General features: G+C 51.1%; 1 protein-coding gene and 1 long non-coding RNA gene across 9 annotated transcripts in view; one reads left to right on the forward strand and one right to left on the reverse strand.

Moving 5' to 3' along the window:
* The window catches only part of Atp2b2 (ATPase plasma membrane Ca2+ transporting 2), a 313,447-nt gene that overhangs the window by 160,747 nt on the left and 137,330 nt on the right, over positions 1 to 15,370 (reverse strand).
* Positions 681 to 12,873, forward strand: LOC120102365 (uncharacterized). Its single transcript, XR_005503824.2, has 4 exons — positions 681 to 10,919; positions 11,007 to 11,049; positions 11,154 to 11,211; positions 11,423 to 12,873. It is a non-coding gene; the product is annotated as an uncharacterized LOC120102365 (long non-coding RNA).

Raw genomic sequence — 15,370 nt, forward strand, 5'->3', positions numbered from 1 at the left:
GCCCCTCTTGCAAGAGTACTCCCTGCATTTCTCTCCGTTAGCTGGCCTTCCTATGTTCATGGGTTCATCATCCTAATGTACTCCTGGGGACAGGAAACTGGGTCTCATTTGCCCACGGCAATCGTGATAATAGACACAAAGCCTCAACGGTTATTGATTGAATTAGTGAGTGAGAGTTTGTTGACTAAAAAACGCAATCCCTGGAAAAAGGTCTGACAGATGTTTGCCTTTCTTGGTGACTCTGGAAATGTTCTTTGAACTGGGGCTCTAGTGTAGGAAACTTGCCAATGAATGGGGTTCCCTCTGCGTGCCAAGTTTGGAAAGGATAGAGGGAAACCCCTAAGGGCACTCAGGGGCCCCTTTTTAGAGATGCCTTAATGGGGTCAGGAAGCTTGAGCTCTTGTCTCTAAAAGTCCCATCAGCCACAGATTATAGTCAGTTCTTTGGGTGGTTCAGTCAATGAGGACGTCAGTTCTCACCAAATAAAAGGCTCTGTGCTGGTTACTCAAGTGAAGTCCACCGGACTTCGGTCCTCCGGAAGGGTTGGCTTCCTGAAGATAGAGAGTGGGAAGGTGGGAACAGACAGGATGGGTGTGATGAACCTTGGACGGCAGGAGGAGGAGGAGGAGGAAGGGAACTGGTCATGTGTCAGGCCCTTCCCTGTGGGATTGCAACACACCAGTTATCATTAGTGCTCATCACTGTGGCAGGAACGTTTGGGATTGTCAACCTAGAGCCGAGGAACAAACCCAGAGGTGGTGTGTGGCTTGCCCAGCTGTGTGGCACACTGTGGCAGATTGGACTACAGCCTTCCTTGTCTGGGACCTCTCTGCTCTCTTCAACGGTGGAGGGTGTGGGACATGGAAGAAACTGGGGTTACCTGAGGCAGAATGGTAACAGGTGAGATGGATGGAACTGGCTGCTGAGTGTTGGAGACCCATGGGTAAGAAATTAGGGTGGATGGGGTGTCTGTGTCAAATGGTGGTTGCATAGTAACCTCTCTCTGGTGCTTTCTGAGTGCTAACACACATGCTTCTACACACACTTCTGGGAACATACCTATGTGTGCACACGCACACACACACACACACACACACACACACACACACACACACACACACACATAGCAGCAGCAGCAGCAGCAGCCGCCGCCGCCGCTGCCACTGCCCCAGTTTATCTCTACACTGCTTTATTTTATTGATGGAGGAACAGGGTGGAGTGAGTGTGGGGACCCTAAGCCCAGGATTCTATAGATGGGACCAGAACCAGAAATTAGATCCTTCTGGGCTCCCATCCTATGGCTGGGTGGCTCACTCTTCCCCAGGGGGCAGCCCTTCCCTGCTGTTCAGACCTTCTGTGGACTTTCAGGGGACCCTTTATCCTTCAGGTCTCCATGGTACCCTTGGATGACCAGGGAGCTTATATGGGCACTAAGAGAACAGGGCTGGAGCTGACCTGGCCCAGAGCTCCTGGAGGACTGATTGTGTGGCTCTGGATAAGCCCTCCACCTCTCTGGTCCCAGCTTTCTTTCCAAATGAGAAGTAGAGTTCCACAGAGTTCCCACTTCTCCATTTGCTCACAGACTCAGTATCCACCACATCTGCTTCCCAGATGCTGGGAATTCCTTGGGTGTGGAGGGCACCAGGATGCAGGAGAGTGAGACAGGGCATAGATTGTTGACACAGCATCCGACCTCTGGGGGGAGGGCAGAAGGACTCAGTGGCTTCCCTGCAGGGCTATGACTAAGCATAAGATGTGGGATCAGGGGCTGGGTGTTCCAGGCAACTGGAGCAGCCAGTGCAAAGGTCCTGTGGCTGGAAAGCACCATGTGACTCTGAGGCATGGGAAAGGAAGGCTGAAGGACTGGAGGGCAGAGCAATGGTATGGGACAGCCTTGTGACTGCTCTTCAGGTGCCCATCCTTATCCTGGGAATGGGAACCAGAGAAAGGCTACCAAAGGAAAATGAGGCTGGGGTCTGTGCTGCTGTGGATAACCCACTGTCTCCTCAGCAACCACTTCATATCTAGTAGCCAACCCTGCTAGCTTCTCAGTGAGCCAAAGGGGCCTGTGGACAACAGTAGAAACACTAATGGCCGTGCCCAGAGTGTGGAGGTGGGGAGACTGTAGGAGACATGAATATGTGGGAAGTGAGCTGTGAGTAGGACTCTCTAGTCTAGGTACAATGTCCCCCAGTGCAGTTTGGACTGGCTCCCATGGTGGCCCTGCTGACACCAGCCTCAAGGAAGCCAGGACAGTTGCTTAGTCTAACTGAGAGTTGACCTGGTTAGAAGCATCACTTCATCCTGGTTCTCCTAAAACCTTCCCCCCTGGGCCCTTCAAGGAAATGTGAGGAAACTCCATTATGCAGATGGTCAGATAGGGGCTCATGGAGATCAGGGCATTCAAGTCTGCCCAGCATAGTTAGATGTGGGCTGAGTGAGGAGTCCCACACTTCTCCATACTATAGATCTAGGAGAGGTTTGGCTCCTTCAGATGTTCTGCAAGTGGCCTTGGGGAGCAGAGAGGAACAGAGAGGCAGGAGGAGGACCAGAGCTGGGTCTTCTGCACTGGTTGCTCACAAGAGCTGAGCTGGGTGATACTGATGGAGCCTCACTGGTTTCTTTGTCTCTACCAGGTCTCATATGCCTTCCCTAGAGCTGGCTGGGAATTCCTTGTGAGAACTGTGTAGAGCTGGTTCACATGGACACACTGTTCTGCTCCCCCCTTGACCCAGTCTTTCCCTCTTACAGTCTGGGAGTCTGAGGCCAAGCAGGGGCTACTTCCCTTGAGTCACATCAAAGCTAAGGATAGGGGTATAGGGTCTACTCTATGAGGGAACCCAAGCATCCCATAAGGCCACCTTGCTTGAAGCTCATCTTTACTAACCATTGCTCTCCAAGAAGATCTGCACCAGTGAGGTAAGGGCAGGACAGCCTGTTTGAGTGCAGGCTGCTGTCACCATCAGCAGGCAGCCCAGGAGGCATGAGTGAGCCATGTGTATACATATGGTATATAATAGGTACTCAGAAAAATTCATCTCATGTCTCCATCTCCACTCTGCCAAAGAAACATCTTGGATTCATGTGGCAGCTGGTCTTTGATTTCAAACCAAATGAGATCTAACCCAAAGTTAACACTGGCTTTGTGTTTCAGCATCAATTAAGTACCTACTGTATGCCTAATGGTACGGGCATTGTCTTCTGGAAGTAGGGCTTATAAATGACTAGGTAACAAAGAAGGAAAGGAGGGAGTCTGGAATTCCAGAGGAGGTGCTGAGGGTGCCTCTGTCCAGGAGTAGGGAGAGTTTCTCTCTTCCCTCTCCTACGGCACTTTAAGCACACAGAGACTACCTAGAGCTGGGAACTATCTCTTCCATGGCTTGATGGGAGCTCTCAGCTGCCCCACAGAAGAACCCATATGTCATCCCCCAAGAAGCATCTAGCCCCAACTCGATTCCCAGAACAGTGCTGGCTGGAGGCCATACAGGTTCACTCTAGAGAAACAGCATTGGTGTGTGCAGAGCTCAGCTCAAATCTGGACTCTGCCATGCATTGGCTCTATGGTGCTGGGCAAGTCACTCTACCTGTCTGAGCCCCATTTCTTTATCAGTTGTGCGAAGGAACATCCGTCTTAGAGTCTATCCTGGGAATGAACTGAGACTAGAACTAGAATATTGTCCCTGCTAGATATGGCATGCACAGCCTTCTCTGGGACACACAGGTCCCGTGCTGCATGGCAGGACTTAGAGGCAGTCTTGCCCAGTGGGACCCCGGAGTTGCTTGTACAGTTCCCGAGAGCCAGTAGTACCTGCCTGTGACTTCACGAGAGCTTAGACCCTGTTCAGGTGGGGAGCAAGGCCCACAAAGGTGACACCTAGGTACCAGTGGCGTGTGGCAACTGGGCTTGGCCTCCATATTCTCGACTGGTTCCTTCCATTTACTCCAGCTTTGGGCTTTGATAGCAGCTGGGGGACCTCCTGCCTTGCTTCTTGATGGTTGACACTCCATCCAAGACTTTCAGGTGACACTGGTGAAGGACTGCCCTAAGTTAGCCAGTGAAGGCCTCTCTCTTTCTCTTCTCTCCACATTCCCCGATTTGTCCCTGAGCCCAAAGCCTCTGCCTTTTCCTCTTGCTTCTAGAGCACTGAGGGTCCCTTATTTAAATTCCCCAGTGTCCCCACAACATGAGATACCCATCGTCTTGGTCTCTCCATGCCTTGTTCCCTTTCCTATGGTTCACAAGCCTTCTGGCCCTGGAGTGGGTTCTAATCCAGAGCCTTCCTCTCTGGCATTGGCCGTAGCTGCCTCTTGGAGCAAGGTGTAACAGGGAGATGGTGTTCTCTGTAAGGCAAGGTGGCACCATGAGTTCTGTGCCTTGGCTGTAGACCACTGTCTTTCCCTGTTTTACCTTCTGTAAAATGGAGGGGAGGGGCTTGCAAGATGGTTGAGTGGTAAAGGCATTTGGTGATAAACATAATGAACTGAGTTCAACTCCTGGGAGCCACATGGTGGAAGGAAGGAGCCAACTCCTGCAGGTTGTCCTTGCCCCCCTCAAGAAATGATAAATAATAAATAAATAAATAAATAAATAAATAAATAAATAAATAAATGAATAAATAAATGTGTTGTAATAAAGACATTTAAAATGGGGGCAAGGAGTCCTATTTTGTGGAGCTGCACAGAGATCTTGAGACATCTGCGGCTGGGTTTGGGGTGGAGAGCACACTGAAGAGCTGCTGGGCTACTCTGAAGGGCAAGGCTGTAGTCTACAGATAATTTAAGATGCGTTTTGGGAAAACACATACACATACACGCCACACACCACACACACACACACACACACACACACACACAGACACACACATACACACACACACCACCACCACCACCACCACCACCACCACCACCACCACCACCACCACCACCACCACGGGAATGTCATTTACAGTCAGCTCCCATGCAGGGCTCTCACTCCTTGCCTGCTCTGCTAAAAATAGCAATTTACAAAGGGCACGACTACTCCGCCTACCCAAGGTGGCTACAGGGGTTAAGACTGAATCTCCTTCCATGAAGCCAAACCCATCTTCTTGATATGCCCCAGAGCCTTGGCTTTCCTCACCCTGGCTGTGACCATGGCCATGGAGGAGTTGAGAGAGGCTAGGGAGAAGCCTGGCCTGCACCCCTGGGGCTTACACTCTGAGTGTCCTTCAGACACTGGTAATGACAGCAGTGTGGATGAGGCTGCCACTCCGAGGCACTATCTGCAGAGCGCTGGTGACAGCTCAGAGGGCATCAGGTAGAGTGAACACATGGCGTCCTCAAGAGTGGCAGGGGAAGGAAGATTGATGCACACTGATAGACATGGGTGCTCCAGAGGAAAGACCAGGTATCCTCAGTAGTCTATTTGTGGCTCCAAGGCTCCAAGACTTGCTTTGTGATGTGGTAGTTGGATGGGGGCTGAGGGGATGGTCACTGTCATGGCCAGGGCCCCAGGTTCTATCCCCAGCTTTCTTTGGCTGATTGGCAGCATAAAAAACCAAGACCAAATCCACCAATAAACAAGGCCCGCAGTGGATGATAATGTTATGTGGTCATACACACTGGAAGAGGGGGAGGCATGACCAGCGGCAGGTATAGAAGGAAGGTGTGTGGAGCTGGGGTAGCATTCACAGAAGGCACCTAGAGAGGGTGCCATTCCACAGCAGAATCTCTAAACATCTTTACAGCCTACGGGGAATTAGTCTTGTGACAATTTATGTCCCCCCCAATCCTTGGTTTCCAGGGTACTGGTACTAGATGATGACAGACCACTTAGCACAGTGGTTCTCAACCTTCCTAAGGCTGTGACCCTTTAATATAGTTTCTCATGCTGTGGTGACCCCAACCATAAAATTATTTTTGCAGTTACTTCATAACTATAATTTTGCTACTGTTATGAATCATAATGAAAACATCTGTGTTTTCCCACGATTTTAGGCAACTCATGTGGAAAGGTCATTAGATCCACAGAAGGGTCTTGACTCACAGGTTGAGAACCATTGACTCAGGTGGTAGGGGCTTGTGGGAGGTCCTTCAGGGCTTGCCCTTGGGGGGGATGTGCCCCTACCCACTTTCTTTGGTTGACTGGCAGTGAAGTAAAGGTTTTATTTAGCCATCACGGGTTTTCACTGAGATGTGCCACCTCACCACAGGCACTCCATCATGGGTTGAAACCTCCAAACCCATGAGCCCCGTTCATGGCTACCTCATAAGGCGATTGCAGGAAACATTTTGTTATAGTGACAGAAATCTGAGTGTGGCTGGCCTTCTGTGTCCTTGGATCCCCATACCTCAGATCCCACCAAACACAATTGGGAATAGCTTAAGAAGTGCATCTGTGCTGGGAAATGTTTACACGACAGATGGATGTCTTAGGTGTTATAAGTCATAATAGAATCTATCTGAAGTATGTGGGGAGGGTGTGTGTAGGTTCCACGAGGTCCCTACCACTAGCCACACTTTCCACTGTGGCTTCAGCAGCCTTGGGGGTCCCAGGGCCCTCCCTTCTCAGATCTCCGAGATCTGAGCATGGATCTTGCCTAGCATGGTATAGTAAGCAGACCGATGGAACAACATGCTGTCCATCCCTTGGGAAACTTGGCTGAGACCCCGGCTGGAGGGTGGGCTTCTTGGAACTGATTTAGGCTGTGGAGAGATTTTCAGAGGCTAGAAAGAGCAGTAGGGTCACCTAAAGGCTGTGTGTGTGTGTGTGTGTGTGTGTGTGTATGTATGAGTGTGTGTGTGTGTGTGTGTGTATGTATGAGTGTGTGTGTGTGTGTGTGTGTGTGTGTGTGTGTGTGTGTGGTGACTCTGGGAGTGAGGGCAGTATGGGGTCACCCGGCATAGTCTTCCTCCCTAGCTTCAGGTCTTGGCTATCTCTGCACTCAGGGATAGCAGCTCCCTATAAGGCTTTTCTAACTAAGCACCACCCCAGCGTCCTGACCTCAATGACTAACACACATTCTTGGCCTAGTTAGAAAGCCCCTCGCCTCTCATATTTATAGCACCTCCCCATACCACTTATGCCTCAGAGGGAGGCCCAGCCCTGTTTAGGAACCTGCCCCTCTCAGACAGGGTCTTGCTGTATAGCCCAGGATGACCCTGAATTCATGCCCCTCCTGCTGTCTTCCAAGTGCTGGGCTCACAGGTGTGCACCATCACACCCAGTCAAGGACCTCTTCCCATCATGCCTCCCTGCCCTGATCCACTCTTTCCTGAAGGTGTTGTTAGACCCTCCTCTTTGGGGATAGGAGTAGGGTAGGGATGTCACAGGGGTGGCACGGACAAGCGACGCCCTTATCAAATTGCAAAGGTTAAGGTTTGGGATCACCAAGTGTTCATGGGTCCTGGTTCTAAGGACTTGGCCTGAGCAAGTTCATCTGGCTCTTGCAAATGACCCACCAGGCGATGGAGAAAACTGAAGCACAGAAAGGTTTAAACAGCTTGCCGGAGGCCACGTAGCACCTAACTCTAGAGTCGATTGATTCTCCTGGGTCCTGGACTAAACATAGTGCATAGACCATAGATCCTCATGCAAGTGGACGTCTCTTATTCATTTCCTGGCCTGAGGATCACTCACCATCTCTAGTAGAGTGGCAGGGGTGGGAGTAGATGGGAATAGGTGGCTACTCATGAACCCAGCCTGCTGGGCACATTAGTTCTCATTTTCAGATGGGCTTCCTGGAGGAGGAGGCACTTGTCTGTATAACACAATGACATTCTTGTTATCACTATCCTCAGAGAGAAGGTTCTGACTCCTCATGCTTAGACCCCTCAAGGAAGTTCCCAGGCCTGTGGCTGATACCTGCAGGCAGAGCAGGGTACAAGTCACAGACGGGGCACATAGGGCAAGCACCTTTACAAAGGGAATAGAGGCCCAGGAAAGGGCATTATGTATGTAGTCTCTGTAGGTGGGTGACAGTGGATGGGACCATGATGACAGTGGTGGTGGTGGGGGCTTAATCCCTTGTTCCATTTCAAACTCTGCTTACTCTCATACCAACCAGTTCTTTTCTTTTTCTTTAAAACTTCTTTTTAGCTTTATTTATTTCATGGGTACACGTGTTTGCCTGCATCTATGCCCCCTATGCACTGCAAGTGTCTGTGGAGGCCAGAAGAGGGTGTTAGATCCCCTGAAAAAAATCTAGTTACAGCGTGGGTGCTGCTGTCATGAGTGCTGGGAATGGAACCTGTGTCCTCTGGAAGAGCAGCCAGTTCTCTTAGCTATGGAGCCGTCCCTCCCAAAACCCACAATCCCATATGCCTTTTCAAGGATTGGTTTGAGGACTTTGAGTCACCTGTGCCTTGATCACTTCCAGTTCCAAAGGCTGGCAAGAGAGCCACCACCCTACTACTGCCTGGGGTTTTGTTCTGTGTAGTTCTGTGCCAGGCATGGTACACGCTTGCTCATTCAACAACCGTGTGCTTGTCACCTGCTCCACGATAGCCATCAGCAGCCTCTTTAAGAGTGGAGTCCTGGCTGGGAGCATTCTGCGTGAGCATAAAAGGACTGGTACTAGATGCGGGGTCTGTGAACGTGGGGGCAATCCTCCCTAGAATTCGTCACCCGCTGCCTCTCCTTGCACACATTCCTTGACTACCCAGATCGAGCCACAGGCCCATGTCTGGGGCTCACATCTACATTGGTACCCTGACACGGTACAAGAGCAGTTTGAACACTGTCTTGTCTTTCTGTGCCTTTTAACTAAGCCCTGGGAGCTAAATCCTAACCTCAGCCTCAGAGGAAGCTACAGGCCAGCCACTTTCGGCATCCCAGAATGAAGAAGGGAGGTGTCAGGCTGCCGGCTGTGTCCTTAGCCAGGAAATTGATGGGCGACCCCGATTTAATTAGCTTTTCCTTGTGATGATTTGGAGAAGGTTGTAATTAGCTTGGGGGCCCAGAGGGAGAGGCCTGGGTGGTGGAGCCGGGTAGGAGCAGGTGGCAAAGGAAGGTGTGGGCTGGATTGAAGAGTGGACCCCAGTTTTTCCAAGTAAGGTAGGTCAAAGAACCTGGCGACTTGTGGGAAGCAAGTCCCCTGCAGGTAGACCTGGTTGGGGTAGCTGTGGGCTCTTGGCTGGCCTTTGTGGGGAGTTTGGGGGGGGTCACATTGGATCAAGTTACATATGTCTGTAGCCTCCCCAGGACACATAGCATGGTGGCCTAGAGTGTGGCATTTAGGCTACATTATGACAGATAAACCTTTGGAAGCCCCTGTAGATGGCTGAGGACATTCCCCATGACACCATGCTAATGAAAAGGGGGACTCTGATTCTAGTTCGAAGGAGGAATATCCCAGGGTAAGCTCTGCACTGCATGTTGGGTTAGTAGCCATTAGCCAGACACTGGTTGAGGGTTTGCCCAAGACCCTGGCCAGTCTGAGCCTGCAAGGCAGCGAGTCCAGGTGGGTGGGGCTGTAGTTTGAAGACGGCTTGCTCCTGTTCTTGCTGGTCCATACAATGTGGCAGGTGGAATCTAATGGAAAGTGCTGGGTCACAGGAGTGGGGTCCCAAAGTAAGCCTCAGTGCCAGGGTGGCTCACCTCCAGGGTGGGCACTTTGTCACCCGAGAGCTAAAGTCACTGGGGTACCAGCTCTAGAAAACCAGCTTTGGTGCCACACCAGCATTTGCTCCTGCATCTTGCAGATCTTCACCGTGTGTCAGAGACCATTTGTCATTTTGCCTTTCCCAGAGCCCCACAGGAGACAGTGTTGTTCTGCCCATTGATTGAAGAAGAAACTGAGGGGCAGAGAGGAGGGGTCATGCCCAAGACACCAGCTAGGGCGGGCTAGCTGGATTTGAACCTGGGAGCTGTGGTAGCAGACCTCCCTGTTCTTGTACACTTTTCTGGGGGCAAAACATGAGAATTAGGGGATGGGCAGAACAGGAAATGTGGGGGCTAAACTCAGCTCGGTGGCCGTAGGCTGGGTGGCCGCTGTGAGCCAGGCCTTCCAGATTCAGAGGCCTTGCCTGTCCCCAGCCACATATTTTCTGTTGGCTTTCCCGACCAGTTCTTTCTTCCCGATTTCTCAGTTGAGCTGCTCCCTGGTGTCCCTTACTAGGTTTCTACCTTGTGCCTGCCTGCATCCAGGTTGCCCAAGCCTGGGACCTGGACCTGTTTTCACACATGCTTGCATATCTGGCCACCATTTCTCAATTGCTTATCCTTCTCATCATAACAACCTCAGAGAGGTTATGCAGTTGGCTCAGGGTCACACAGCTAGGACATAAAAGACATGGAATTTATCCTGTATCTCTTAAGTCCCTAGCCCGAGGTCCTCTCTGATACCTTGCCACCTCATGACTGTCATGTCTACATGTCTTCTGTCTCATGGTCATTGTGACATAAGGCCCTTGCTTGGTGGTAGCCCTTGTTGAAGCCAGCACTGCACTTTACCGGCTCCAGGGAGGAGATCAATCTGGAAACAATCCAAGAAAAAGATGTGGCCGACTTAAGCTCTGCAGCTCTTGCTTGCAAAACATAGTGAAGCCCAAACAGAAGTAAGCCTGAGAAGGTCTCAACCCAACACTGCCTGCTGGTCAACTCACAGCTCAACAGCACAATATAGCAGCCTCCCACAGAGAGAGCAACAGAGTCACATCTTGGGTACCAGAGATCATCAGATGTACCGGATCCTTCCTAGCCCCTCCTTCTCTTCATCTGCCAGGATGCTGCTGCTGACTTTCTAGGCTTGCTCTGAGTGCAAGCATGATATAGGAAGGTCTAGAACAGGACTTGACACAAGAGAGGTGTGCCCTAGATGGAAGATGAAGCCAAGCTTTCAAAGGGAAGGTTACAAACATGCATGAAGGGAGGGTAGAAAAGTTGGTGTGGAGAGTCTCAAAAGGGCTGGTGCAATGGCAGGGGCTGGTGATCACACGAGGTGAGTTCCCTCATCTTCATCCCTGCCTATGTTGTGTTATATTATCCTCATCCCGAGGCAAGAACTACTTCAGTATCTGTTTTATAGGTGAGAAAATGGAAGTGCCAGCAGGTTAAATGGGAACCAAGAGGTAAGTTTTCAATGAAAGGGGAAAAGCAACTGGAAGGTCGCCTAGGACCCACCTGTCAATTAACTGGCTCCCTAACTTCCGCTCTTCTTCCTCTGTCTTCTCAGCCAATATTAACAGTTCCTCCCTGCCAGGCCGCTTTGGCCAGCGTTGACTGTGGATATGGTGAGATTGGGACCCCTGTGATTCTGGTTACCAACTTGCCACACCAGGGCTGGGGTGCTAAAATCCCTGATAGGATTCTGGAAGGGGTAGATGTCCTGCCTTCCCATCCAGCACCCCCTACCTGATGCACCTGTCACTGGCTGATGTGACATCAAACTCAGAACTCTGAACCAAGGGGAAAATTCCACTGAACCCTCTCCTTCTTGCCCAGGTGGTCTGGTTACGGGGAAGCTTGCGTGACCTAGGATGGGCAGAGGGCGTGAAGACATTTCCTACTGGCTCCACTGATCTGTCACACACAGTGAGGTGCACACATTTCTCTCCGAACCTCAGTTTCCCCTTTTCTCTCTGCCATGGCACAAAATGAGAGAAAGCAAATTGGCAGAGCCAGGCTGGAGTAGCAACCACAAATGGCCCGTTTGCAAGAACAGCTTAAAATACATTTGTTTGTTTTGCTTGGAGCTTAAAATAAAATTGAATTAAATGCCAATGTTGAAAAATTGGAGGACCGTGCCTAGGAATTCAGAGTGCTGGCTTCTCCCAGGATGCTGAGGCTGTCTACCCTGGAAGCTGGCTGGGGGTAAGAGGAGGCCACAGGGATGGACGGCTATTCTCTCGGGTCCACTCCAGCCTTCCTTCAGGCAGAGCATCTACCTGGACACGGGATGTGGAGAGATGATACTGCCTGGGCCTCTCTTCTGATTGTGGGTGCCCCTTCCCATTTGCACAACAAACATTCATCCCAACAAGGCTTATTCAAGAGCAGCAGGAGGAACACTAGGCACTGTGTACCCTATACCGACCCATATGGGGTTCCTGACCCTTGTGAAGTGAGCAGCACCTGGGTATCACATAGGGATCATGGATGGGGACACTGGGGCACAGACAGGCTAACTCACTTCTTGAGGTCACATGACCAGCAAGTGGGAGGAGGATTGGGATGTGGATGCCAGCAGCCTGTCACTCTTAAATATATGTCACACCAAAGAACAGTGCTCCCCTTTTCTGGGGCAGGCACTCCCAAGGCTCACCCTCCCCTTCTCAGCTGGATTACTTCTCTCCCTCACACACCCATCGACTCTTGCTGTCTCCTTAGCAACAGAGGTGCAGGTACCACCCCACCCCATCCGAAGGCGGGGAAACTGAGGCACAGAGAGGTTTAAAGGGACTTGTTCTTGCAGCATGGCCAGAGTAGCGGAGCGGCAGAGCCAGGGCGTGGCCTTGGATCCCTAGCTTTTGTGGCTGAGCTCTTGGTAGCCTGGAACTCCTGTGTGCTCACAGCTAGTCAGTTGGCATCCTTCCTCGTCCACCCATCTGACACTCAAGTGTATCCCAGACCGGCCACTCGACACCAGACATAGTGACATAGAGACACCTCTAGTGGCTCCTGGACGCAACTGCATGGAACCCAACTGGAGGGGAAGGTGACACACATCCCCAGAATATGCCTGGTGGGTCTGGGGCCAGGCAGAGAATTGGCTTCCAAGCCACTGCCCTGGGGAGCTCAGGAGGCTGAGGCAGAGGGAAACCGATGTGCTTGGCCATTTGTTTCAGGATGACCATGAGAAGCAGCTGTGGATCAGGAGATCCCTGCCCCATTCTTCCCTCAGCCATCACAGCAAGGACCAGCCTTCTGGCTTGAAGTCCTGAGCAAGTGCTCCTTCTGCCCATGCCTCAGTTTCCCTCTCTGTAGGAAAGAGGTGCCACACCAGCAGAAGATGCAAACTGGCAGCCCTAATGCCTCATTAAATATTTAATTTATATTTAAAGTGTGTGTGTGTGTGTGTGTGTGTGTGTGTGTGTGTGCCTGTGTGGGGGATGTGCATGTGAGTTGTGCTTGTAGAGGCCAGGTGAGGGCACTGGATCCTCTGGAGCTAGAGTTAGAGGTCATGTGGGTTGTGGAAACCCTACCTTGGTCCTCTGGAAGAGCAGCAAGGGCTCTTAACCACTGAGCCATCTTGCCAGCCCCTGCAGGGCATATTTCTACATACACCTTTATTGTTGTTGAAGTAGAACAATGTTAAATTTGGCCCAGATGCCATGAAGATGACATGGAGGCGATGCCCCCCACCTCCACTTTCCACAATAGCAAGGCAAACATCTCAAAAGGAAACAGTTGTCTATATGCTAACACCCACAGCACTGCTCACCCCTTCTAAATCGCTTTCTTTTACCTACTAATGCCCAGTTCTGGGCAGCTCCAGGGCCCTCCACTCCCTTATATTTTGTCTCTTCTGCTTCTTAGGCTCCTCATAGCTGTGGCAGTTGCATAGAAAATTCAAAAATCCAATTAAGATATTTCAGAGGGAAAGCACCAGCTACCAGAAACGGGCTGGCTCCTATGCTAACTTCACAGTCAGTGACCAAGTGCTGGTTAAAGGTTAGCACGTTTACTCACGGAACACAAATATTCATGTCACACCTCTGAAGAGCCCAATGCTGCGCGATCTCCAGTTTGCCAGTGTCCCCCCATCCCCAAATCCCTATTGCCTCCACCCAGCTCCAACATCATCCCATATCACTAGCTTGACACCCATAGTCTCCCTGCTGCAAACAGCAGGCCCCCTCTGCTTTACTCATGTGTGAGATGGACATCATAGTGCCTTCTACCAGATCAGCTGAGGCCGAGGTGAACTGAGATATGCACAGAAGGTCCTTAGCAGGGTGCTGGGGGCATTCAAGCCCAGGGACCATTCTCTTGTTGCTGGTAGTGTGGAAAGGAGTGTTAAGGTCCCCTCTCCTTAAAGCAAACCCAGCCTTCTTTCCTTGCCTTTTCTGCCTGCTTTGTGTTCCTGTCGATTAGGGGAAGCCAGAGAGATAGAGACAAGCTTGCTAAGTTATGTCCTACCTGTCTATGAAGCAGAACTATAGAACCCTATGGAAGCCCCTGTCCTGTGCTAAACCCAGAATATTTTGGTATAATTTGGGGCTCCAGCTCTCCTTTGGAATACCAGGTGATCTGTGGTACACAGACAGATAAGCTATGCCCCATCTACACCCATTTCTCAGGAACTTTGGCTGAGAGTCCTTGGGGAGAGGGCTGCAGAGTTCTTGGGTATCATGGATACCGTGGAGACAGGGTGAAACCCCATCCTAGGTTCTGCAGGTCCAGCCTCTGAGGGAATGCCGTCTTCCTCTGCATGACACCCCTAGACTATCAGATATGTTAGATTTGCTCAGAAACAAGGAGGTCATGAGGGATTTGTCTCCAAGGGTTGACTGAACCTCTTGCAAGGGTTATACCAAGTGTTTTAGCAGGACAAACAGTCACCTGAAACAGGTGACAAGGCTAAGAGGTGGAAAGGGAAACAGGGACTGGGCAGGGCTGTGTGCTGTCTGCTCTCTGGCTCTTCTAGTTTTCCTTTCCCAAATGACAGTTACAAGGGCCAGCAGTGACAAGAGTGATAGTAGTGGTGGTAGCAAAAGTAGCTGACACTCAAGGAGTAGGACCAGCTCTTCATGCACATGGTCTGCCTGTGCTTATAAGCACCCACGCAGCAGTCCCATCCCAGTGCCCATTGTGCACGTGAGACAGATAGTATTGGTGGTAGGGAGCTAACCTGAGACATGCTAGCTAGAAGACTCAGTCTCTAGTGTGACTGGTTCCGGGTGCGAAACCGTACCCCAAGCCTCTTCTGCAGTCACCCACGAAGGCACAGGAAGCCTTACAAGCATCTGAACAGCTTTTCTGTGCCTGAAGCCACGTGTACAGTGGGAGCACACCTGTGCACAGGAGACACAGCTGTCATACCATTTGAGTCTCACAGTGTTCATGCCACTTATATGACTTATGACACTTATTGCTTTCCTCTCTCCAGCTTACAGGGCAGAAATCAGAGGCACAGAGACCTGAAAGAAGTGTTGTAAGTGGCTGAAGGGTGTCAGCACGGGAGGCAGCCTGGCTCTCTGCCTGTTCTCACATACTTTAGCAGCCTTCTGGAGGGCTGGCTGTGGGAAGCCTGGGTCTCTTCTTAGCATCCACTGAGCTTACCTATCCCTCCAGCTTCCCTCTGGTCCAAGGCTCCAACTTCCCAGTTGTCTCCCCCAACACTGGGCACTTCCACCTGCCTACTGCCTCCCCCAGAGACCTTGGCTCCCTGGTGTACTAGCAGTCCCAGAAACCCAGCCTCTCATACCTGATCAGGAGATGATGGGGAAT

Source organism: Rattus norvegicus, chromosome 4 (assembly GCF_036323735.1).
Source record: "Rattus norvegicus strain BN/NHsdMcwi chromosome 4, GRCr8, whole genome shotgun sequence".
Taxonomy (NCBI): domain Eukaryota; kingdom Metazoa; phylum Chordata; class Mammalia; order Rodentia; family Muridae; genus Rattus; species Rattus norvegicus.